Below are 24354 nucleotides of genomic sequence, written 5' to 3' on the forward strand. Positions count from 1 at the left end.
ACATCATGCTCAAATGAACAGGGTTTGCACAGACACATTTTCCTTCAAGTCTTCCTACTCCATTGCACAAAGCAAAAAACATGAAGCAAGAAGGTGTGGAAGATAATCAGGGAAAACCTGGGGTTGGAGGTGATTAAATAGGCAGAAGTGGACAGAGGAAGAAGACTCGTGGGGGGGGCCATGGAAGGTAGTAGGGTGATGATGTGGGAACACAGTTGGAATGGTTTGGGTGCTGATCACACAGTTATATTTCGGCAATCAATGCAGGTGATGGGGAGATGTTGGATGGATGTGTTGGATGGATGTGTTGGATGGATGTATTGGATGGATGCATGGAAACATTGATTCTGGGGGAAAGTCAGATAAGTAAAGGGGGTGAGTGGTGTATAGGGCTGAATGGTGGAGGTGGGGGCTGAGAGAGCAGGGAAATTTGGGAGACTAAATGAAGAGTGGCCATTTGAGATGACCAGGCCTGGGTGGAATCGGTCCATTGAGGCTTCAAATTTCAAAACCAGTTTGCAGATCCTTTGATCTGGTCATCAAATTTGTAATAATACTTGAAACAACAAAAGGAAACGGAATGTAAAGAGAAGAATGACAGGAAAGGATACCACACCAAAATGAAACATGTATGGCAGCCAAACAAAAACCTAGCAAAACTGACTGTAGGCTGTATAAAATTTTCCAAGGTCAGGGTACCATGTTCCAATTTCAGTTAAAAAAATGAAATGTCATGACGTTCTGGAGATTCACTCCGTTTCATTGATTTTCCCTCTGGATCCTCCATGCCTCTGACCCCCTTGCACTTGGGAAAGCACTGAAACTTACATCCTTGGCATGTTACAGGTCGGTCCTGAAAGTCTCATCCATGCATGGGTACACTGTAAATGGTATGATTCACTCACGTGGAGGCAGAACTTTGGAGACCTTGAGCACTGCTTAAAGGAGCTACCAGTGCAGGACCCAGCACCCACTCATTCTCACCCACTTGCATCAGGAAGGTATCTACCAGGTAACGTACTTAGCTGGCACTCCCTGAAGCTCTGGACTTAAGTATCTCCCTCACCCTCTCATTTACCCGATTGCCTTTGCCTCCTCTAGAGTGCAAAAGCATATGAATAAAAAACATTTTTAGTCAAATGCTTTTACACTAGCTCATGTCACTTGGGACTTCTTCACTGCTGAATTTTCCATTGCCGGGTTCTTACACTGTGGGGTTCCATTATGGGCTCTGTATTGTCTGGAAACTTGTCCCTACCACTCTTTATGGTCCATCAGCTCCCAGTGGAATAGCAAGCTTGTTAACTGTACACTGCTCTCCAGCGACAGAAATGCTGTAATACCTAAAAAGTGAAGAGAAAGGAGCAAAATTGAAGTACAGAGTTCTCTTTTTTTTTCAGGTATTGATGTTTATAAATTCCATACAAAGGTCCTGTCACATGTTGATTAATAACAGTTTGGATGTCTGTTTATTTGAGTCTCCATATTCCCCACATTTTATTGGAAAGTGGAGCGAATGCTCTGGACTGCCATAAGCCCTTTTTCACCATGTCACTGAGATCAGTTTCCCCTCTCTTACACAGCAGCTTTGTAAATAAACTAACCTCACAATACCTAGGCTGCATTGAACTCACTGTTCCTCCAAGGCAGCAGTTTAGTTATTATATTTAACTGGGCTGCAGAAAGAAAAAAAATAAACCAGTATTCTCTTCATAATTACTTACCAGGGTGCGCGTCTGATGACTATGGCATATGGCAATGCAGCTGAGTGAGTTTTGGCAGCCGCAAATTACTTCACTCTTGAGAGTTGAATAGTAAGCATTGGTGGGCTGTTGAATTGTAAGGGCATCACATTTAATTCCTTTGCTGCAGTTACCCACATATGTGTATGGTCTTGTGTGAATAACTTTACTATTGAGAATTTTCCTACTTCTCGTCATCAAACTTAAAATATTAAAGTATGAAAGAGAAAAATAGAAAGATAGAAGGGTGATGAATTAAGAAGTATTTCTTTATACAGGTGGTAATAAAACTATGGAATAAGTTTTGCAGAAAAAAAGAACAGAGAAGTATTAATGGTTTTTAAATTGCATTACATTTTCCTCAGTAGATTGAAATAAAACTATTAAAATCTGAGATAACTGACATATCCATATTCCTAATATTATGTGTAAGCTTAGAAAATATATTTTAACTACATGAAAACCTACATTTAAGGAGGCTCTAAACAAATATAAAAATGTCTTATCACATTTATGTAAAATACATTCAAAGCCATTTTGAGTGTAGCTTAATGAAAACTAAATGAAGCAAAAATCATGATGTTTGGAATCCAAGAAAATTAGAGCTCCTGACATCACCTCCTTAGAAACTTAAGTCGCAGATCCTTTTGTCTAAATTCCTTTGGATATGTTTGCTTGAAATAGAATAAACTGTTAAAACACTTTGAAGTTAGATACACAGATGTTGTGGTTAGTGTCTCCCATGACAAAATTCTAAATAGGATGCACAGAAATGGCAGGAAGTTCAATAGACTGCAAAGACCTTGCACCATGGGGATAGCCTAAAGCTACATTATGGTAAAATAAAACCAAATGATCAGTCTCATTTTAAACTTTTACAGCTGTTGTTCAGAATTCTTAAATCATGCAGTAAGAGTTTAAGCTCAGTATAATTTGTGGATCCTTTTCGTAATACTCAGTAGTAGCATCAGATGCATATACAGTACTCTTAAAATCCTAGAATACAATTCCAATCTCCAGTCAATTCAATGATAGATTTTTTGGCAAACACTGGTAGCCATGCATCAAAATAATTATGGTAATATTAGGAACAGCTCAGTAGAATATCTTCCTGTTTTAGTATTAATTTAGTGCATAATGTCAAGACAAGGTAGGGATATGGTTTAATGAAAGCCAAACGTACTAAACAGAATATCTGATAAATTCTCAGTAAAATGGAGAAGAACACCTGGCTGCAGTCAGCTAAGATTGTGTTATCTCTGATGTACTGTGAGATAAGGAAACAAGATTAGAATTCAGGGATCTCAGAAATTTTGATCCATCTTCTGAAGAGCTGTTATCAGTTGATTTTTCTCAGACGAAAACAGGATACCTGGGAATACTGTAAAGAGATATTTTAATTACTCAAGAGATTTAACTTAAATCTTTGCAGACAAACTGTTTCTGCTATAGATTTTGACAGCGCTCATTTATCAAAATACCAGCTCGCTCTCAAATTGTAAAATTCCGTTCAATGGGAATGAAACTTCGTATATATTTGCTTCACTGTTAGTTTTTGTAAATTAAAATTTTAATACTCAACACACATGTCATTGTTACCATAGAAATTGGCAACTATTGCAATCAATAGAATCTGGAAAATAACAGTGGCAGAGTGGGAGTTATAAGAAATGGAAGCAGCCCCTCAAACCCACTCCACCATTCAGTAATATCCAGTTTAGTCCTATACCTTACATATGTTTTCTCACTTAACCTCCTTAGGGTTCAATATACTCAATTGCAGATATCTTTGTTGGGAATTCCAAAGAAGTTGATCCAACAAGTGAACAAATTCTTCTTACCTTAGTCCCAAAAGATCCAGTCCTGACCATGAGATAATGCCCTAATCATGAACTCCCAGATTGATTAAAAATACCTCTTGATATCTTCCATACTAATCCCTCCCTTGAATCTTTTGGTTCAATGAAATGATCTGATTCTTAAAAACTGCAAAGATTATAAACTGATCCTTCACAATCTCTCCTCGAACTCACTGTTCTGAGGAATCAATCTCATGAATTCCAGGCTGTATATCTCCAAATTGAGAACATCCTTCCATTAGAAACTAAAGTTCCAATTACAGCTTTGTCTAAGACTGATACAACTGAGGCTTCCTTGCTACTTTTATTTGCAGTAACATTTAGCATATACCTTCAAGTCCTTGTTATACTATAACGTTAACATTTCACAACATAGAAACAGGCGTAATGGGCGAACCATCAATAATTAATTTACATTATTCCTACCTGAAACATTTTTCCCCACATTCCCATCAACTTTCTCAGCATTCCCAAATGTTCCCACTCTTTCATCACTACAGCACTTTACATTGGACATTTAACGTACACAATTTGGGATGAATGAGGAAACTGGAACACTCAGAGGAAACCTGCATGATCACAAAGAATGTGCAAACTTCACACAGATAACACTGAATGATCAGATTGTACCTAGGTAACTGGAACTATGAGACAACAACTATACCAGATGAACAACTGTGCCACTCCTGTCTTGTATTCATGGACATCCAAACATATACATAGGCATCCGTTAGTCTCATGAGACCATGGATTTGCGCCTTGGAAGGTTTCCAGGGCGCAGGCCTGGGCAAGGTTGTATGGAAGACTGGCAGGTGCCCATGCTGCAAGTCTCCCCTCTCCATGCCACCGATGTTGTCCAAGGGAAGGGCACTAGGGCAGATATAGCTTGGCACTGGTGTCGTCGCAAAGTAATGTGCCTTGCTCAAGGACACAACACGCTGCCTCAGCTGAAGCTCGAACTAGCGACCTTCAGATCACTAGACCAACGCCTTAACCACTTGGCTACGTGCCAACACATCCAAACATAGTTAATGCATTAACATTTTATAGTATCTCACCGTAAAAAAAATCTATTATCCTTCAAACCAAACAGGAAGTAACTGAACACTGAATATTTCTGCCAATTTTTTTCTTGTCAATCTAGTGAATCCATATTGCCTTCCTGAATTCCTACACCCAGGAATGTTTGTAAGATTACAAGTGAACAGGATGACAGCAGTAGAATTGACATTTTTGTCATGACTAAATCTACTCTGTTCCTTTATGACTCAGGAGTCCCCAACCCGGGATCCCCGTACCCCTCAGTTAATAGGGTCCATGGTACTAAAAAGGTTGGAGGCACATGTTTTGTGCTTTAATGGGTGAGTATACAGTATGGCATTTCACTAAAAGAGAAATTAAAAAATACAGTTGTACACTCTATTGTAATAGCTTTATTAATTAATTTACTTTTTCTTTCCTTCCTTGTTCCATCTATCAATCTGTCTTTGTTTCTATCTTCCACAGTATTTTTCCTCTATAACTTGTATTAACTGTTGCTGGCTAGTAGTACCTACTCTGTCTGTTTGGCCTTTGGACTGTACTTCTTCAATATACTCATGTTCCTGTGCACAGACATGCATAAGTGAAAACTATTTCAATTGGATGAGAAAAGGAACCCAAAATTCACATTCTGTTCTTACCGTTATAGACCAATAAAGCAAAGCGTCCTCCCAACAACCCAGTTTCTTTCTGGTTAAAAATGTGATTTTAGTACAATGTTGTAGCAGTGCAGTTCATTATGAAGAATCAGATTTAGATGCAAACAAATCATTAAAGACATTGTAATCTGAGATGGTGTTCACATCTAAATACTAAAACTGGGATTTCATGCTGCAAAACCCTGGTGCTATGCAAAGACTAGGCGCAAGGAATATAGATCCATCTCCTAGAGAATAAAATTCATCTTTATGGGTATAATTGAGAAGGGAACAATTATATTCTTCAACAGTGAATGTGGGCAGTGTATGCACTCAGCAAAATCTGTGCCATTGTTTTAGCATGTTGGAGAACTTCTGCTGATAGAGTTCAGACACATGGGGCAACTCTACTTTGAAGATAATACAGTGTGTACCTCTGGTTCAGAGTACTTACTCAAATGAGCTTTAAAAATCAAGAAGCTTTAGGCTGGCAAATATGTTGTGATTTACAGTTTAAGCACATAAACTGGTTTAGAATAAAAGCAGCAGTGGATGGAATCTTGTCATTGTATGCAGAGCCAGTCTTGTTTATACTAAACACAGTCTAGCTACTACTGTAACTGGATTCCTTATGGTATCAATTACCAGGAATGAGTTCAGAACCAAACCTGCTAATTGCCAGTAATCCAGAAGCAAACTTTCAGAATTCTTTATCTTACTTGCCTTTTGGTAAAAACTTAAAAACTTAATTATTCTAGGTTGTGAAGCACAACCATGAAGAAGAGTTGGACAGTACATGTAGCTCAGGTACGTGCTAGTGGAGAGAAGCAAAGTGCTGGATCAGATATGTGTTCTGTAATTGGCTTTGGATGAAATGATGGACAGTGCAGTTCATTGGCCTCGAGTACCCTTGGATGGCTAATAATCCTGCACCTAATCTCCATCCAGTTAATCATGTGTGAGTGGGAAAACAATTATAGAGTTAATAATAATTCCCCAGTTGTTGAATATCTATTGGCTATGCATGATTGATCGTACAATTATGCTAGTCTAATGTTTTCAAGATAAATATAAATGACTTGCATGAAGAATATGAAGGGTGTGTTGAATAAGTTTGCAGATCACATGAATACTGATAGTTATAGATAGCAAAGAAAATTGTCTGGGAATAAAAAAGACATTGATTAGCTGAAAAATTGAAGAGTCGCAATAGAACCAATTTAATCCAGACAAATGTGAAGTAATGCATTTTGAGAGACAGGTATAGTATTACATAAATGCTTTGGGATCCAGGTCCATAGTTCCCTGAAAGTGGAGACACAGATGGACAGGGTAATTAAAACGTCATTTGGTGTGTTTGCTGAGTCATGGACACCAAAAGCTGGATGTCATATTGAAGTTGTATGAAACATTTCTTAGACCACACTGAGAAAAGTCTGTACAGTTCTGGTTGCCACACTACAGGAAGGATGTTGGAGCAATAGAGAGAGTGCTAAAGAGATTAGTGTAAGGGCAGATGTTTAAGGTGAGAGGAGAGAAATGTAAACGATATCTGAGGGGTATTTCTTCATAGCATGGTGAATATCTGGAATGAGCCGCCTGCAAATGTAGTGGAGGCACACAAAATTACAATGTTTAAAAGGTACTTGGAGAAGTAATTGGATGGGGAGGTTACAGAGGGATATGTGTCCAATGCAGGCAAATAGGATTAGTGTAGACAGGCACTGTGATTGGCATAGATGAAGTGGCTGAAAGTGCCTATTTATGTCTTGTACCCTTCTGTGACTGTATGATTTCTAAATGGGTGAATTCAGTGGAAGAGACTGATGGACACCTGTCATCCAGAAGGTCTGCCCCTTTTGCATCTGTGGCAACCTTAAACGGTGGAGGAAGCGTTAATAACTTGGGGTGTGATGAGTGTGTTAATGGGTCTTGTGACATGAGTCCCATAGAGTTCTTTCCACTTCATAATTTTGCATGTACTGTCCATAGAAAGTGGTCCTTTTAGTATCAGGCTCACTACAATTAAGCAGAAACCAGACCATCATATTTTAAACATATTTTAAGACCGTAGTTTTTTCTTTGCTTCCTTTTAGGCTGCAACAAAGGGCCTTTGTGATCATTGCTGACTTTCTCACCCTTGCTTCTTGAAAAGTATGGTGGATTCTTACCTCAAATTTTGATTTACTTCATTTTTTTTTAAGAATGGAAACATCATGGAGGTTAGATACACAAAGGATATGCTGGGCATTCAAATATCAGTATTTCTAAGCAAAAAATCTGCGCTAAATTGAACAGTTGTACCTACGAAGCTTCTGGTTTGCAAACTACCGAGACATAAGGAAATCATTGTGGACTTCAGGAAGGTGCAGGCGAACACCACCCCCCCCCCCTTGAAAACATGGCTCCTCCATAGAGAGAGTTAAGTGCACCAAGTTCCTGAGAGTTCATATCACGGATGGCTTTACCTGATCTCTTAATTTTACCTCCCTGAACAAGAAAGCACAGCAGAGCCTCCATTTCCTAAGAAGATTAAAGCAAGCAAGGCTCCCCCTCTATCTTAACTGCATGTTACAGGAGCACCAGTGAGAGTGCCCCGACAAGCTGCATCTCCATCTGGTACGGGAGCAGTCGAGCATTGGACCAAAAGTCCCTACAGAGGACTGTGAAAACAGCTGAGAGGATGATGATGGGGTCCCCTACCATCCAGCGGGGACATTTATCAGGAGCGCTGCATACGCAGGACTCTTAGTATTACTGACGATCCCGCCCATCCATGCAGCATCCTCTTTGACTTTCAACCACCAGGCAGGAGACTACGATGCATAAAAACACAAGAATGGCCAGGATGAGAAACAGTTTTGTCCACCAGGCCATTAGGCTTCTGAACTCCCTCCTGCATCGTATTCGAAGTGTCACTGGTTAATCTGTTCCATGCTCTACAATATTTAACTATTAATGCACTTTTTTATTTCGAAGTTAAGTATAATTTATTATCAGAGTACACACATGTTACCACATCCAACCCTGAGATTTCTTTTCTCCGGGTGTACTTAGCCAATCTATAGAACAAGATCTGTAAACAGGATCTGTAAACTGTAAACATCGGGAACTGTAAAGTATAAACAAACTGTGCAAATGCATTTAATAAATAAATAACAATGAATAACAAGCATGAAATATCAAGATAAAAGAGTCCTTAAATGAGTGTAGTTATCCCCTTTTGTTCAAGAGCCTGATGATTGAGGGGTTGTAACTGCTCTTGAACCTGGTGGTGTGAGTCCTGAGGCATTTGTACCTCCTACCTGATGGCAGCGGCGAGAAAAGAGCATGGCCTGGGTGGTGAGTATCTTTGATGATGGATGCTGCTTTTCTATGGCAGTGTTTCGTATAGATGTGCTCAATGGTTGAAAGGGTTTTACCCGAGGTGTACTAGGCCGAATCCACTACCTTTTGTGGATTTTCCACTCAAAAGCACTGGTGTTCCCATACCAGGCCATACTGCAGCCAGTTAACACACTTTCCACCACACGCCTACAGAAGTTTGCCGAGGTTTCTGATGACATGCCGAATCTCCACAGACTCCTGAGGAACTAGAGGTGCTGTTGTGCTTTCATCGCAATTACATTTATATGATGGATCCAGGACAGTTCCTCTGAGATAGTGACAAACCCAGAAATTTAAAGTTACTGACCCTCTCCACCTCTGACCCCCCCAATGAATACTGGCTCATGGACCTCTGGTTTCCCTCTCCTGAAGATTTATGTGTGATTCATCTGCAGATTTTATCTTTACCTTCAGAAGTTATCATGTGTTAGGTGCATTACTGTGCTTCACACCTTGGTTCAGAGAAACGTTATCTTGTTTCTATATACATTATATGGTTATATACATGCATATAGTTAAATGACAATAAACTTGACTTGAATTGACTAACCAGGTATTGCTGCTTGGTCTAAGAAAGCCTGTTGTCAAGATATACCACAGGTATTATTCAAGCAGTTGCTATCAAATCACTTCCTACAAATACGAACAGTATTTGCTCATTAGCCATCCTTCGTGTGTTAAACAAGTGACTAACACCTTACTTGTACAAACAATCTCATCTCCTTCGTCATGGATAACAAATTTCAGGTTTGTAGAGAGGTGAGTGGCCCGGATGTCGCAAAAGATGCAGACAAGGTCAAATCACCTGGTGCAGCTGAAGCATCCTTGTGGTTTTACCAGTACCCATTAGCTAAAATGAGGGAAATGCTTTCTTTTTATTGGAGTTTGGAAAGCTGATCTCCTTGGATAGCTCATTTGTAGCTGTTCTCTGATCCATGCAAATGTTAAAGATTAACGTGCCAGGAGAGCTCAAATTGCACAAATTTGTGTGTAAGTGCAATTATGGAAACCAAAAAAAAAACAGGATCAAAGACTGAATTTGTTAACAAATATGAGTAACAATACCAGTAAGTTTTTACATTGTACGTTCAGATGCTTTACTGAGTGCGAAGGAAATAAAAAAGACTGAACAATATATTTGTGATATTTTCACTAATGGACGATTCATGCTTTTAAGACCATAGTTGGAGATCTGAGTCATTCAAGCATTTGTGGACCTTTGGTGACAATATACTCTGCCAAATGGCCCAAAACCAAATTTCTGAGTGTCCTGATGAAGGGTCTCAGCCCAAAATATGGACTGTTTATTGCTCTCCATGGATGGTGCCTGACCTCCAGCATTGATCGGCATGTATGATGATGTAGGCACCACTGAACCATGGCTGAAATAAATTTATAGCTGGGAGCTTCATGTCCAAGGATACGCATTGTATCAAAAGGACAGGCAAAAAGGCAAAGGAGATGGTGTTGTTCTGTTGGTAAAAAATGAAGTCGAATCTTTAGAAAGAGGTGACATGGGGTCAGAAGGTGGTGTATCGTTGTGGATAATGTTAAGGAACTGAAAGGGTAAAAATGCCCTGATTGTAGTTACATATGGACCCCCAAACAGTAGTAAGGATGTGGTCTACAAATTACAACAGGAGATAGAAAATGCATGCCAGAAGGTCAATGTTACAATAGTCATGGGGGACTTCAATATGCAGGTAAATGGGGAAAATCAGGTTGGTGTAGAATACCAAGGGGGACGGGTGTTCTAGAATGACTGCAAGACAACTATTTAGAGCAGTTCGTGGTTGAGCACACTAGAGGATCAGCTATTCTGTATTGGGTGTTGTGCAATGAACCCAAATTTATTAGAGAGCTTAAGGTAAAACAAACCCTTAGGGGCAAGTGATCATAATATGATCAAATTCACCCTGAATTTTGAGAAGGAGAAGCTAAAATCAGATGTCTCGGTACTACAATGGAGTAAAGGGAATTACAGAGGCATGAGAGAGAAGTTGGCCAGAATTGATTGGAAAAGAACACTGGCAAGGATAATTGCAAAGCAGCAATGGCTGGGATTTCTGGAAGCAATTCATAAGGCACAGGATTTATACATCCCAAAGAGGTAGAAGTATTCTAAAGGTAAGATGACACAACCATGGCTAACAAGAGAAAGCCAATATAAAAGCTAAAGAGAAGGCATATAAAAGAGCAAAAATTAGTGGGAAGTTAGAGAATTGGGAAGCTTTTAAAAACCAACAGAAGGCAACTAAAAAGTGATTAAGAAGGTAAGGATGGAACACAAAAGTAAGCCAGCCAATAATATTAAAGAGGATCCCAAAAGTTTCTTCAGATAGATAAAGTGTAGAAGAGAGATGAGAGTGAATATTACACTGCTGGAAGACAATGCTGTAGATGTAGTGATGGGGACAGGGAAATAGTGGATGAACTGAATAAGTATTTTGCTTCAGTTTTCACTATGGAAGACTCTAGCAGTATGTGGGAAGTTCCAGGTGTCAGGGGTCATGAAGTGTGTGAAGTTACTATTACTAGAGAAAAGGTTCTTGGGAAACTGAAAGGTTTGAAGGTCGAGAAGCCATCTGGACCAGATGGTGTGCAGCCTAGAGTTCCAAAAGAGGTGGCTGAAGAGATCGTGGGGCATTAGTAATGATCTTTCAAGAATCATTAGACTCTGGAATAGTTCAATAAGACAGGAAAATTGCAAACGTCACTCCAATCTCAAAGAAGGGAAAGAGGCAGAAGAAAGAAACCTATAGGCCAGTTAGTCTGACCTCAGTGATGGGTAGGATGTTGGAGTTGATTGTTAAGGCTATGGCTTCAGGGTATTTGGGGGTACATGATAAAATAGGTCCTAGACTGGTGGACTTTACTGAGGAAATAATAAGCAGGATAGACAAAAGAGAATCAGTGGATGTTGTATATTTGGATTTCCAGAAGGCCTTTGACAAGGTGCCACACATGAGGCTGCGTAACAAGCTATGAGCCCATGGCATTACAGGAAAGATTCTAGTATGGATAAAGCAGTGGCTGATTGGCAGGAGGCAAAGAGGTCAGTTTTGGGACAGAATGTCGATAATTTGGATGATGGAATTGATGGCTTTGTTACAAAGTTTGCAGATGATATGAAGATAGGTGGAGGGGCAGGTAGTGTTGAAGTAGAGAGTCTATAGAAGGATTTAGACAGTTTAGGAGAATAGACAAAGAAATGGCAGCTGGAATACAGTGTCAGAAAGTGTATGAGCATGCATTTGGTAGAAGAAATGAAAGGGTTGACTATTTTCTAAATTGAGAGAAAATACAAAACAACTGGGGTGCAAAGGGACTTGGGAGTCCTTGTGCAGGATTCCCTAAAGGTTAATTTGCAGGTTGAGTCAGTGGTGAGTAAGGCAAATGTGATGTTAGCATTCATTTCAAGTTGACTAAAATATAAAAGCACGAATGTAATGAGACCTCAGTTGGAATATTGTGAGTAGTTTTGGGCCTCTTATCTCAGGCTACGTACACACTAAACCGGATAAATCCATAACCGAAGCTTTTTCTCTTCGTTTTGACCCTCCATCTGTTTCCTCCCCTGAAACGGAGCTTTTCTAATATACTCTCCAGAGTGTTTAAATCTGAAAATGCTGGTTGGGCATTGTAGTGTGTACGGGGTAACAGGCTAATTTTAAAAACACCATCATGACGTGCCGGAACAGATAGTGGTGGCAGCGTGGCATTTCATTGTTTTCTTGAACGCAACCTCCAACACCACAAGAACAATATCTGACAATAGATGTGTCGCAGTCTAATGTAACATTGTATGGAAGTACAAGATAACACTGATGCAGACATGTTTTATACATTTAACAAGGCGTTTTATTTGCCATGGTCCCTTGGGGCAATCCCCCACCTTACTACCTACCTCAGGAATTGGGCTTCAATCCCCTCATTTAATTTTCAATCATTCCCAGACTCCACTAACTACACACACCTGCTTTCCATCAGAAAATGCAGGATAAAGACCCTATGATCACAACAAGGAGCTGCCAGTTTGTTGGTTGACTCTGGTATGAGTAACCTTAGTTCATTGTTCTTAAGGTTGTTAGTTCTAAGTCTAGCATCGCTCCTGGATTCTCTCCAAACCCAAGACTTCAGGTAAAGACTCTCCTGGAAACCAATTCCACGCTTGCTATGGTGATAACGCCTCCCAACTCTGCCCCTGCACCCGTGTTCTGCACTTGGATTTGTCCACTGCTTGTGTAAAATTATTAATGTATTGCTTGTGCAAACATTCAATAGATGCAATTGTCACTTTTGCCCAGTAACTTGTTTTATTGCACATGTTAAATACAGCAAAATAATACACAAAGACATAGCAAAAGTAAAGGCAAACAAATGAGGTAACAGCAAATTTCACTTGTGCCCAGTAACAAGCCTTATTGCATTTAGTTGTAGCTGTTGTCCCTTTCATTGGTGAAGAGACTATGGCTGTAGGAAATGTTTCTGGACAAACATGCACCAAGTCTTTTGTTTGGCAATTTCCTTTTAAGTTTTTCTAGTCTAACTGGACAAACGCGCACCAGGTATACAGTTTCCTCTTTGCTTATTTTCTGTACGTCCTGCGCATGCTCAGTAGGAGGAGATTCACCTAAATATCTGTTCTAATGTGGACGGAGGTATTTTCAAAAACACCTGGTGTGGACGCCTATCATTTTTGCGTGAAACCGGTGTTTTCAAAATTATACGGTCTAGTGTGGATGTAGCCTTAGAAAGGATGTACTGAAACTGAAGAGAGTTCAAAGGAGGTTCAGGAAAATGATTCCAGGTTGAAAGGCTTGTCATATGAAGAGTGTTTGGTGGCTCTGGGCTTGGATTCATGGAATTCAGAAGAATGAAAGGGGAATCTCATTGAAGTGTATCGAATGTTTGAAAGGCCTTGATAGAGTGGATGTGGAGAGGATGTTTCCTATGGTGGGAGAGTCTAAGACCAGTCACCAGAGATGAGGAGGAACTTGTTTAGTCAGAGAGTGGAATTCATTGCCGCAGGTAGCTGTGGAGGTCAATTCTGTATGTATATTTAAGGCAGAGGTTGATAGATTCTTGATTGGTCAGGGCATGAAGGGATATGAGAGAGGGCAGGAGATTGGGGCTGAGAGGAAAAATGAATCAGCCATGATGAAAATAGTGGAGCAGATTTGATGGGCCAAAAGGCTTAATTCTGGTCTTTTGGTCTTATGGTCTTATTTGGTGTGTGTTACTCTGGGTTTCTGGCATTTGGAGAGACTCCTGTGTTTATGAGATCAGTTGGCTCTGCTCTACTGGCAGTTCACTTTCAAGTGAACATTGAAATAACAACTACCTACGCATCCAGTTGTGTGGTACATTGCTCTATTTGGCATCTGGTTATTTTTATCACAGTCTTTGACTTCAATGTAACCTGGATTCAAGAAATGGAGAACAATACATTACAATACTGAACAACTGAAAAATAACTTCTTCGTAAGCAAGTCCAAAAACATTTGTCGATATAATGGTGTGAATTTGATACTGTTCTTAACATCCTGATTAATAAGTCAGGAAACCTTGCTGAAAAGTAATGGATTGATTTCAAGACAAAAGTACTTGACAATAGCAAATATCAGTCTCATGGAATGCAGCTGCCAATAAGAGGTTACTCTCTGTAAATTATCTTAAATCTAATTACAGAGCAGAAAAAGGACCTGGAGCCTTTAAGAGAGATGCATTAATCAGCATTTAAATAATACTTTCCACATCCTTATTACTTCCTAAAGAACTTCACAGTCAATTAAGTATTTTGAAAATGTAATTGTAAGGAAACCTTTTCTTGCCTCATTTATAAAGATGTAGGATTCAGGGACTGAAAAGAGGAAATACATCTTTCAATATACCATGTTTAGGAGCAGACATTCCCAAAAGGGGAAGAAAATGATACTTTTTATACTTAGTTGAAGGCAGTCGTAAGGTCTAGAGCCAGATGTCAGTCCTCACATAGTCTTCATGAGGTAACACATAAGAAAGTTTGTGTGTCTGCTTACTGTGCTAAAAACTTATATATGAACTGCGGCTGAGTCTCTGAGATTCCCATATAGACTGATTCAGCATAAGCAGTCCTAGTAGATTTCTAATACAGTTCATTGACAACATGTCTGAACAGTGGTTAGCTCTGACCACAGCATGTTTAGGAGTAGCCACAATTGACATATTGAGCAGAATGTGTGTTGGAGCAGTTTACACTGGAGGTTACTTAATCCTAAAGCATCTGGTAGATGTGGCAAGGTCCAGAAGCAAAAAAGCCATATGAAAAACATATGTTACTTTCAAAATGCAAATACAAATTAGTGTTACATAGTGCCAATTGAAATATGTAACATTTTAAGCATTCAATGCAATATATTTTATAGTTGCAGCCCAGTGAAAATCACCCTTGTGGTGACCACATTATTACAGGAAATCACTGACAAGGCAACGCTTGAAGGTAATTTTATTGATTATAATTTTTTATTTAGTCATTTGTCAAATTACCTTGTTCATTTTGCACATCAGCTTGAAAATTAAGTCTAGTATTATTGGCTGTTATTGCATGGTGCAAATAAGTTTCCACTTGCATTGCATGCAATTGTAGAAAGTGTGCTCAACAATTTGTGCTATTAAGTGGAACAATAAAAGGAAATGCCTTCAGGGTTGGCATAATTACTACAAATATCTTTACAGAGAACAATATGACACTATCACTTGTAATTTGGTTGAGCAGTGTTATTGGTGTGCACGTGATGATCTTGACGTGTTACTTGATCTAGTGAGCATTTGCTAACCTTGACCAGCATGCCAAAATCATAAAATGATTATTTAACAAAAAATTCAGATATTACTTGGCAGTGGGACATTAACTATGATAATGTTTAAAATGTGTTCTGCCACTTCATATAGGGAAGCAAATGATGGCTTGATAAAGACTGATGATCTTTAAATTGGAAGCAAGTTCTGTTACGCAGAGTCAGCATTATCGGAGGATAAGTGACTTAGTTTTACTTGCAAGCTTGGTGGATTACTCCACTGTAGTTGCTGGCAAAGGGTATAGGTAGTAGGATAGAAGGATATGGTCATAAAACTGGAAAATTTGGATTAGTGTAGATCAGGGGGCTCCCAACCCTTTTTATGCCATGGACCATTAAGCAAGGGGTCCATGGACCCTAGGTAGGGAAACCCTGGTGTAGGTGGACACAAAGTTCAGTATGGGCAAAGTGCCCTGTATGGCCTGTTTCTGTGGAGTACAACTCTTAAGACTCTTTAAATAATGGATGGGACAATTCTTTTATTTAACCAACACACACAAAATGCAGGAGGAACTCAGTAAGTGAGGCAGCATCCATGGAAAAGAGTAACAGTTTCATAGATGCTGCCTGGCCTGCTGAGTTCCCCCAACACTAAGTGTTTTCCTTGGATTTACAGCATCTGTATATTTTCTCATGTTACTTTTATTCACTCAGATTTGCTACTATGCAGGATATTAGCATATTGACAGTGTTTCTTTCAAACTAGTATACAAGCAGCTAATTGGTATTGCTAATAGAAATTAATAACTTTTCCCATTTGATTCTCATTCTGATCGCAGGACCTTGCCTGTCTGCATGGTTGACTTCTCCAGGGCATTTTGCAATGGCATGGTGCTTTAGAACTCATCATATTTACATATCAGCCAAAAAGGGTGGGAAGGGAGTGAGGGAATTGCCAACAAACCAAATAATGTATTACAATTCATTTGTAACTGTGTCACTTATTAAAGTAATGGGCTAGTCAATTTAATGCATTGCTTATAGAGTTAGATAATCAACAAAATGTCGGCAACTACTTTATATTTAACAAATAAACTAGAATTGGCAAAGAACCAAATGGACCAATATTCATTAATGTAATAGAGCAGGTAATATGGATTTTGACTAAACTCTTATGCGTTTGCCACTAAATGTACAGTATACGATAGAGTGCAAACAAGATTTTCTGAAGAAGTTCCTTGCTAGTACTATTCAGTCAAAAGCAGTACACTGAAGTTATTTTTAATAAACTGTCATCAGATTTCGTAAGATAACATAAGCAAGTTCAAACTGCAAATTATACAACATCTGAAATCTTTGCTCTTGGACAGTGTTATTAGAGACTTAATTTTCTACTTGGCCAAACTGCAAGTACAAAAAATGTAACCATTAAGAATTTGTTTTGTAAATCTCAGACTTTAGGTTCTGTGCAACTGAATCCTATTTATGGATTGAAAAATGTCAAACTGGTGGGGTTTTTTTTTTTTGCATTCATTTTCTTTTCCTCCATTTTCAACCAAGTAAATATCCCTGCCAAAATCGTAACAAAAACTGTTTCCAAGTCCATTGCAAAAGTAAATGCTTATAGGTGAGGATCTGCTTGCCTCAAATAAGTCATAGTCATACTTAATTGATCCTGAGGGGAAATTGGTTTTTGTTACAGTTGCACCATAAATAATTAAATAGTAATATGTAAATTATGCCAGGTAATAAGTCCAGGACCAGCCTATTGGCTCAGGGTGTCTGACCCTCCAACGGAGGACTTGTAAGGTTTGATGGCCACAGGCAGGAATAACTTCCTATGATGCTCAGTGTTGCATCTCGGTGGAATGAGTCTCTGGCTGAATGTACTCCTGTGCCCAACCAGTACATTATGTAGTGGATGGGAGACATTGTCCAAGATGGCATGCAACTTGGACAGCATCTTCTTTTCAGACACCACCATGAGAGAGTCCAGTTCCCATCCCCACAACATCACTGGCCTTACGAATGAGTTTGTTGATTCTGTTGGTGTCTGCTACCCTCAGCCTGCTGCCCCAGCACACAACAGCAAACATGATAGCACTGGCCACCACAGACTTGTAGAACATCCTCAGCATCGTCCAGCAGATATTAAAGGACCTCAGTCTCCTCAGGAAATAGAGGCGGCTCTGACCCTTCTTGTAGATAGCCTCAGTGTTCTTTAACCAGTCCAGTTTATTGTCAATTCGTATCCCCAGGTACTTGTAATCCTCCACCATGTCCACACTGACCCCCTGGATGGAAACAGAGGTCACCGGTACCTTAGCTCTCCTCAGGTCAACCACCAGCTCCTTAGTCTTTTTTCACATTAAGCTGCAGATAATTCTGCTCACAGCATGTGACAAAGTTTCCTACCGTAGCCCTGTACTCAGCCTCATCTCCCTTGCTGATGCATCCAACTATGGCAGAGTCATCAGAAAACTTCTGAAGATGACAAGACTCTGTGCAGTAGTTGAAGTTTGAGGTGTAAATGGCGAAGAGAAAGGGAGACAAGACAGTCCCCTGTGGAGTGTACAAAACTTACAAAATAGCAATTCTTCTAGCTGATCTTCAGTTAATACAGGTATTGTTTACAAAAATGTTAAACTTGTATTTCTGTTAGTAATTCCCACTCAGAAATATGAGCAAGACTCATATAACTGTAGTATAATTGAGTTTTTCTAGATTGATTCCTTTTATACATAAACCAGACATCCCACCTCTCCCGGAAGTTCCGGGAGTCTCCCGCATATTAATAGTGGCTCCCTGATGCCCGCAGGTTATATACAATATCCTGGAAATCAATTTTTTTGAGAGCCAGCGAGAGAGGGAGAGAGCGCGCCATGGCAGAGTGTTCCAAAAAAAGAAAATATAAAACATAACGTCACCCCAGACTACAATAAAGTGTACCCCTGTCTAATAGGGGTCAAAATAATGACAGTGTTGCTCGCTGCACTGTTTGCAACAGTGACTTTTCTATTGCCCATGGTGGGTTAAGACTGTAAAAGACATGTTGAGGTGAGTTTAACATGTGTCCCTCGTTCATTAGCATAGCTAACGTTATTTAAACTAGCTGGCCAGCTGCTAAGGAGCTACTCTATTGCAGACATCCCACCTCTCCCGGAAGTCTCCCGCAAATTGATGGTGCTACCTCCCTGAAATGAGTTTTTGCAGGGTGGGATGTCTGTATAAACAGTAAAGGCATAACCAACATGCACAACACTCTGGAGTAACTCAGCAGGTCGGGCAGCATCCGTGGAAATGAACAGTCAATGTTTCGGGCCAAGACCCTTCATCAGGACTGAAGAGGGAGGGGGCAGGGGCCCTATAAAGAAGGTGGGAGGGTGGGAAGGAGAAGGCTGGTAGGTTCTGGGTGAAAAACCAGTAAACGGAAAGATCAAGGGGAGGGGAAGCAGGGAGGTGATAGGCAGGAAAGGTGAAGAAGGAATGGGGAAAACACAATGGGTAGTAGAAGGAGGCGGAACCATAAGGGACGTGATAGGCAGCTGGAGGAGGGGGCAGAGTGAAACTGAGATGGGGGAAGGGAGGAGGAGGGAATTACCAGAAATTGGAGAATTCAATGTTCATGCCAAAGGGCTGGAGACTACCCAGACGGTATATGAGGTATTGCTCCTCCAACCTGAGCTTGGCCTCATCGTGGCAGTAGAGGAGGCCATGTATGGACATGTCCGAATGGAAATGTGAAGCAGAGTTGAAGTGGGTGACAACCGGGAGAACTGGCATAACCAATTTATAAGCAAGTGTCATAATGTCATGACAGTATCAAACCAATGTCATGGCATCTCCACATATCTGAATCCCAACAGTGACATTGCTTATTTTTCCTTAATTCTGAATTTAGCTCCCACAGGCTAGTTGGATGGCAGGATTGATGAAAACTAATAAAGGCAACAATTTTACCTTATTCAAATTTTACCCATTAAAATACAGTATGCTGACATTTTGTTACCACTTTTCACTTTTGCACAAAAATGTGACATTCAACAAGTGTGAATGAGTTACAACCGGACTCAAATCCAGCATGCAGATTGGAGACATGGGCTAGTCCTACATCAGTTAACTATCCGGAACTACTTTTTGCCCAAACATGTTGTTAAGGATGTGAAGTCAGTAGGCAGAGGGAGCACAGCAGGAGAAGATCTCCAGTACATGTTGGAATGGACCCAACAGAAACAAATGGGTCAGACGGGGCATGGAGTCGTAATAGAGAAAGGGGTTGGGAAACTCTGTCATAGGAAGACTGTGGAGTCTGGAGGAGATCTCTGGCATGGAATAACAAATAATAATATTTATCTTTCAGTCCTCTGCTCCTTGATGTTAAGTTGATCAGAAGAGGTTGGTTCAGGTCACCAGCATCTTTGAAGACTAAGAAAAAGACACAACTAATCTATAAATGGATGTCTTGATAATACCAAACCAGCTTCATGGTGCCTCCACATAACTGAGTTCCAACAATCTTCAATAGACTTTGAGATCATAAAGTGAATTAGCCAAGGAATATTTGCTGCAGTTTTGGTTGCTATTATATGAGTAAGCCATTAAGATTTACATTGGAACTATTACATCAATTGCACCCCAGCTAAGTACACAAATAAAACAATTGGAGTGGAGAAAGAGGCCCACCATCAGCTTCTTAGGGCAACTAAGGATGTGACCTTGTCTGCATTGACAGTACCATATGACCAAATACACTTTAAAATCATAAATATTCTTCAAGCTAAACTTAACATTAAAGTAAGGACAAGCATCGATTGTTATTTTCATTGTTTATATTCTGTAGTGCTTAATTCTGCATGAGATAATTTACATTTCTAACAATGATTAATTAACATTCTAATTACTAGATGAAATAATGGATAATTTTAAATAATGGGAATTTAGTTCTCTCATCACTTATTGATAACAACAACAAACTCCAGTTACTGCTGAAATAAGAAAATCCTGCACTAAACTGCAAACATGCAACACTGGAAAATATTAAATATAAACCTTAGGAACCCTGATTTTTGAAAGATACTGAGGTTTTAAAAAAAAAAAAGGAGGTGCATGGCTGGAAGGGGCAAATGAGCTACTTGAGGACTATAAGAAATGCAAGAGAACACTTAAGGAGGAAATCAGGAGGGCTTTTTTAAAAAAAAAAACGCATGAAGTTGCTCTGGCAGGTAAGGTGAAGAAGAATTCCAAGGGCTTCTATGGATACATTAAGAGCAAAATGATAGCAAGGGACAAAATGGGTTCTCTGGAAGATCAGATTGGACATCTATGCAAAAAGCCAAAAGAGATGGAACAGAAATGGAATTTTTGCATCTGTGTTTACGTGGGAGATGGACACATAGTCTAGAGAAGTGAGCCAAAACAGCAGTGAGGTCAAGCACTGTGTACAGATTACAGATGAGGAGATGTCTTCTCTCTTGAGGCAAATTAGGGTGGATAAATCCCTAGGGCCTGACAGTGTTCCCTTGGGTGCCTGGTACAGAAATTGGAGATATTTAATATCCTTAGCCATGGGTAAGGTGCTGAGGATTGGAGTACAGCTAATGTTGTTCTGTTGTTTCAGAAAGAGCCCAAGAATAAGCCAAGAAATTGTAGGCCATTGAGCATGACATCAGTAGTGGTAAGTTACTGGATGGTATTCTAAGGAACTATGTGTGTATGTATATATGTAATTGGATAGACAAGGACTGATTAGGGATAGTCAACGTGGCTTTGTGTCTGGTAGGTTGCATCTAATCAATCTAATAGATGTTTTCAAGTAAGTTACCAGGAAAGTTGATGAAGCAAGGCAGTGGATATTTATTTTTTTATTATACGTACCAGACTAATTAGTCACAATAAATCACCTTTTAGTTGGATATTCCTGATAAATCTTCTCAGCAAGCAATAAGATAGGAAAGCAGAAATGCTTTTGTGTTTTGCATCTTTGTAAGACGCTAATTGTGTTTAGGAGTAAATATACATGCTCTATTATATATTAATAATCTGAATCACTGACTTTCTGTCCTCCACAAAAAGTGCAATCTCCTGGTGGCCACCTATTTTAATTCTACTACCCATTCTCATTTCGACATGCTGGTGCCTGGCCTCCTGTAGTACCATGATGAGGCTACTTGCAGCTTGGAAGAGCAACATCTCATATTTATTCCACCTGAGCAGCCTCCACCCTGATGGCATGAACATCAATTTGTCTAACTTCCAGTAATTTCTACCCCTCTCATTTTCTCTTTTTCCATTCCTTCTTACCTTTTCTCCTCACCTACCCATCACATTCCTCTGATGACACACCTCTTCCCCCCGCCCCCCCCTTTCTTCCATGATACACCCTCCTCTCCTATCAGATTCCTTCTTCTTTAGCCTTTTGCCTCTTCCACCTATCGGCTTCCAGTTTTTCACTTCATCTGCCTCCCTTACCCACTCATCTTCCCCTTCACCTGGTTTCACTTATCACTTGCCAGCTTGAAATCCTTTCCCTTGCCCCACCTTCTTATTCTGGCTTCTTCCCCTTTCTTTTCCAATCCTGATGAAGGGCCTCAGTTGAAAACATCATCTGTTATTTCTCTTCGTAGGTGCTGCATGACCTTCTAAGTTCCTCCAGTATTTTGTGCTTGCTGCTCTTGATCTATAGGTCTGGTCTTTATTTGTAGACATTGTTTATTGCTGACATCAATGGATAAGCCTTACTGTGTCAACCTGCCATGCATTAGCATTGCTTGAAAACTCCCCAGGCCATACTTATCAGGTCCAGATATGGAGAATCTAGTTTGCTGCCCTTCAGTAACCCAGACACTCGTAAAAGGGGGATGAGAATCAGCAGCAAAGTGAGGGAAGTAAACTCCTGAAGTGTTCTGAAGGTCTTGATAGCCAGCCCCCTACTTGCCACTGTCAAAGATTACTCCTAACATTTGAACATTTGGTAAATTAAATTTGGTAAGTTGGTTTCTTATTGTTGCATGAACTAAGGTTCTGTTAAAGAATTTGTCTTGCATAGCATTTATGCAGATCAGGGTAGTACAAGGTAAAAGCAATACCAGAGAGCACAGTAAAGTTTTACATTTACAGGGAAAGTGTAGAAAGACAATAAGGTGCAAGGTTATAGAGAGGTAGGTTGTGAGGTCAAGTGTTCATCTTATTGTACTAGGGAACTGTTCAGCACTTAAAAACAATGAAATAACTTTTAAAAATATAATAAAAAGTTAAATTGATCAGCATTTTTAAAAAGCTAAAAGAGAAAAATATATTTAAAACATTAAACTGAAGTAATTAAAAATGTTTTCTTATCTGCAGCCTATTGAAATCAATGGAGTCTCACGCAATGTACATTGTTCTATAGGGAGTGAATACAAGAAAGATCCAGCTCCACATCAAAAGTGGCCAAACTAACAGGTTCATTGTTCTTAAACCGCCAGTAACATTGTAATACCTACATTTGACAAAATATGCATTGTTGTTTCAAACTTGCTTCTACTAAAATGAATAAATGCTCCAGTTCTGTTTGGAACAGCAGGCATGGACCAATAAGGTCTGGGCTAACAAGAAGGACCCTGCACTTAGTCTAAAATGGCAACATATGTCGCCATAGAGACCCTATGCACTGAAAATTACTTACTTCTCACCAGGCCATTAAATCACTGTATGTGAGAATTCTAATATCATACGAGGTTGTGTATATTGCATGGAAAATCTATGTTCAGATAATTTCAATATAATCATAACCACATTAATTATCATTGTAAATGGAAAAAATTAAGAGAATTACACAAACTAATTTTTCTGTCAACAGCTAAAATTATATTTTCTAGATCACTTTAAAGAATAAGTAATGCATACTTTAGAGTTGATGAGTTTAAATTTCAATTGTAGGCCGCAATAATAACCAAGGTAAAATAAGTGTTATGTAATAGATGTAATGCAAGTTATTTTCTTGAGCTAGGAATATGATCCTTTCTGGATGGAGTTTGCCCATGTCAAATTTACCTCTAGTTGACAGTCCTTATGAACAGGTGTTGACTGAGATTTTGAGTAAACTGCTCTGTGAAAGCAAAAAAAAATTCAACCATATCTGAACTTCCAGATTTAGATCCGCCTCTAGCATAAAATGTTCAGTTTTTATTGAACAGCAGGACTTTAAGTAGATTCAAATAGAAAGTCAATTTATATTTCTGCCAACTGTAATACATACCAAGAATATCAACTTTAATATTAGCCATAGACGTACTTTTCTGCCAAATAGTCAATTTTGCAAAATCAGCACTTCTAACATTGCATTATGTGGGGTAACTACTGTTCCAAATCTAATAATATTGTAATAATAAATTCAGTAAGGTTTATTTTTGCTTCATTTAATTAATGGTTACTATCGCCTACCTTTGACAGTCCTATCTGTGGTTTTTATTCAATCTATTCGTCTTCTTGATCTCATTTTACCTAATCTTTCCCACAGCTTCTGCAGTACAGGAAACAGTTTCTTTCACAGAAGCAAAACAATGCAGCTGCTGAAAATCTGAAATAAAACCAGAATATCTTAGAAATACTCATCAAATCAAGGAACATCTATGAAAGAGAGAACATAGTTAGTATTTCACATTGATGATAATTTATCAAAACTGAAATGCCAGGACTTTAATTATTACCAGATTATATTTTTCCCTTTAATAATGTACAATTATTTAAAAAATGCACACAGTATTATATTCTTAGTGTCATGCAACAAGAGGTCATGTTGAGAATTTTGTTGGCGCAGTGGAATAAACCCAGTATATTTTGTCATCCCAAAAATAGGAAACAAATCTATCTAATTTTCAGGCCTCCTTGTATGACTTCGCACTTCCTGGTCCTGTTGTGCAAATCTCTG

At 39.3% G+C, this 24354-nt stretch overlaps 2 long non-coding RNA genes across 4 annotated transcripts in view; both read left to right on the forward strand.

The window, feature by feature from the left end:
* The window catches only part of LOC140211084 (uncharacterized), a 360478-nt gene that overhangs the window by 233017 nt on the left and 103107 nt on the right, over positions 1 to 24354 (forward strand). The gene's annotated exons all lie outside the window — the stretch shown is intronic.
* LOC140211085 (uncharacterized) lies at positions 892 to 23009 on the forward strand. 2 transcript variants are annotated; one of them, XR_011889386.1, is made up of 3 exons: positions 892 to 1012; positions 21064 to 21120; positions 22788 to 23009. It is a non-coding gene; the product is annotated as an uncharacterized lncRNA (long non-coding RNA). The 2 variants fall into 2 exon arrangements; XR_011889385.1 differs by lacking the exon at positions 892 to 1012 and adding an exon at positions 15074 to 15148.

Source organism: Mobula birostris, chromosome 16, assembly GCF_030028105.1.
Source record: "Mobula birostris isolate sMobBir1 chromosome 16, sMobBir1.hap1, whole genome shotgun sequence".
NCBI classification, from domain to species: Eukaryota; Metazoa; Chordata; class Chondrichthyes; order Myliobatiformes; family Myliobatidae; genus Mobula; species Mobula birostris.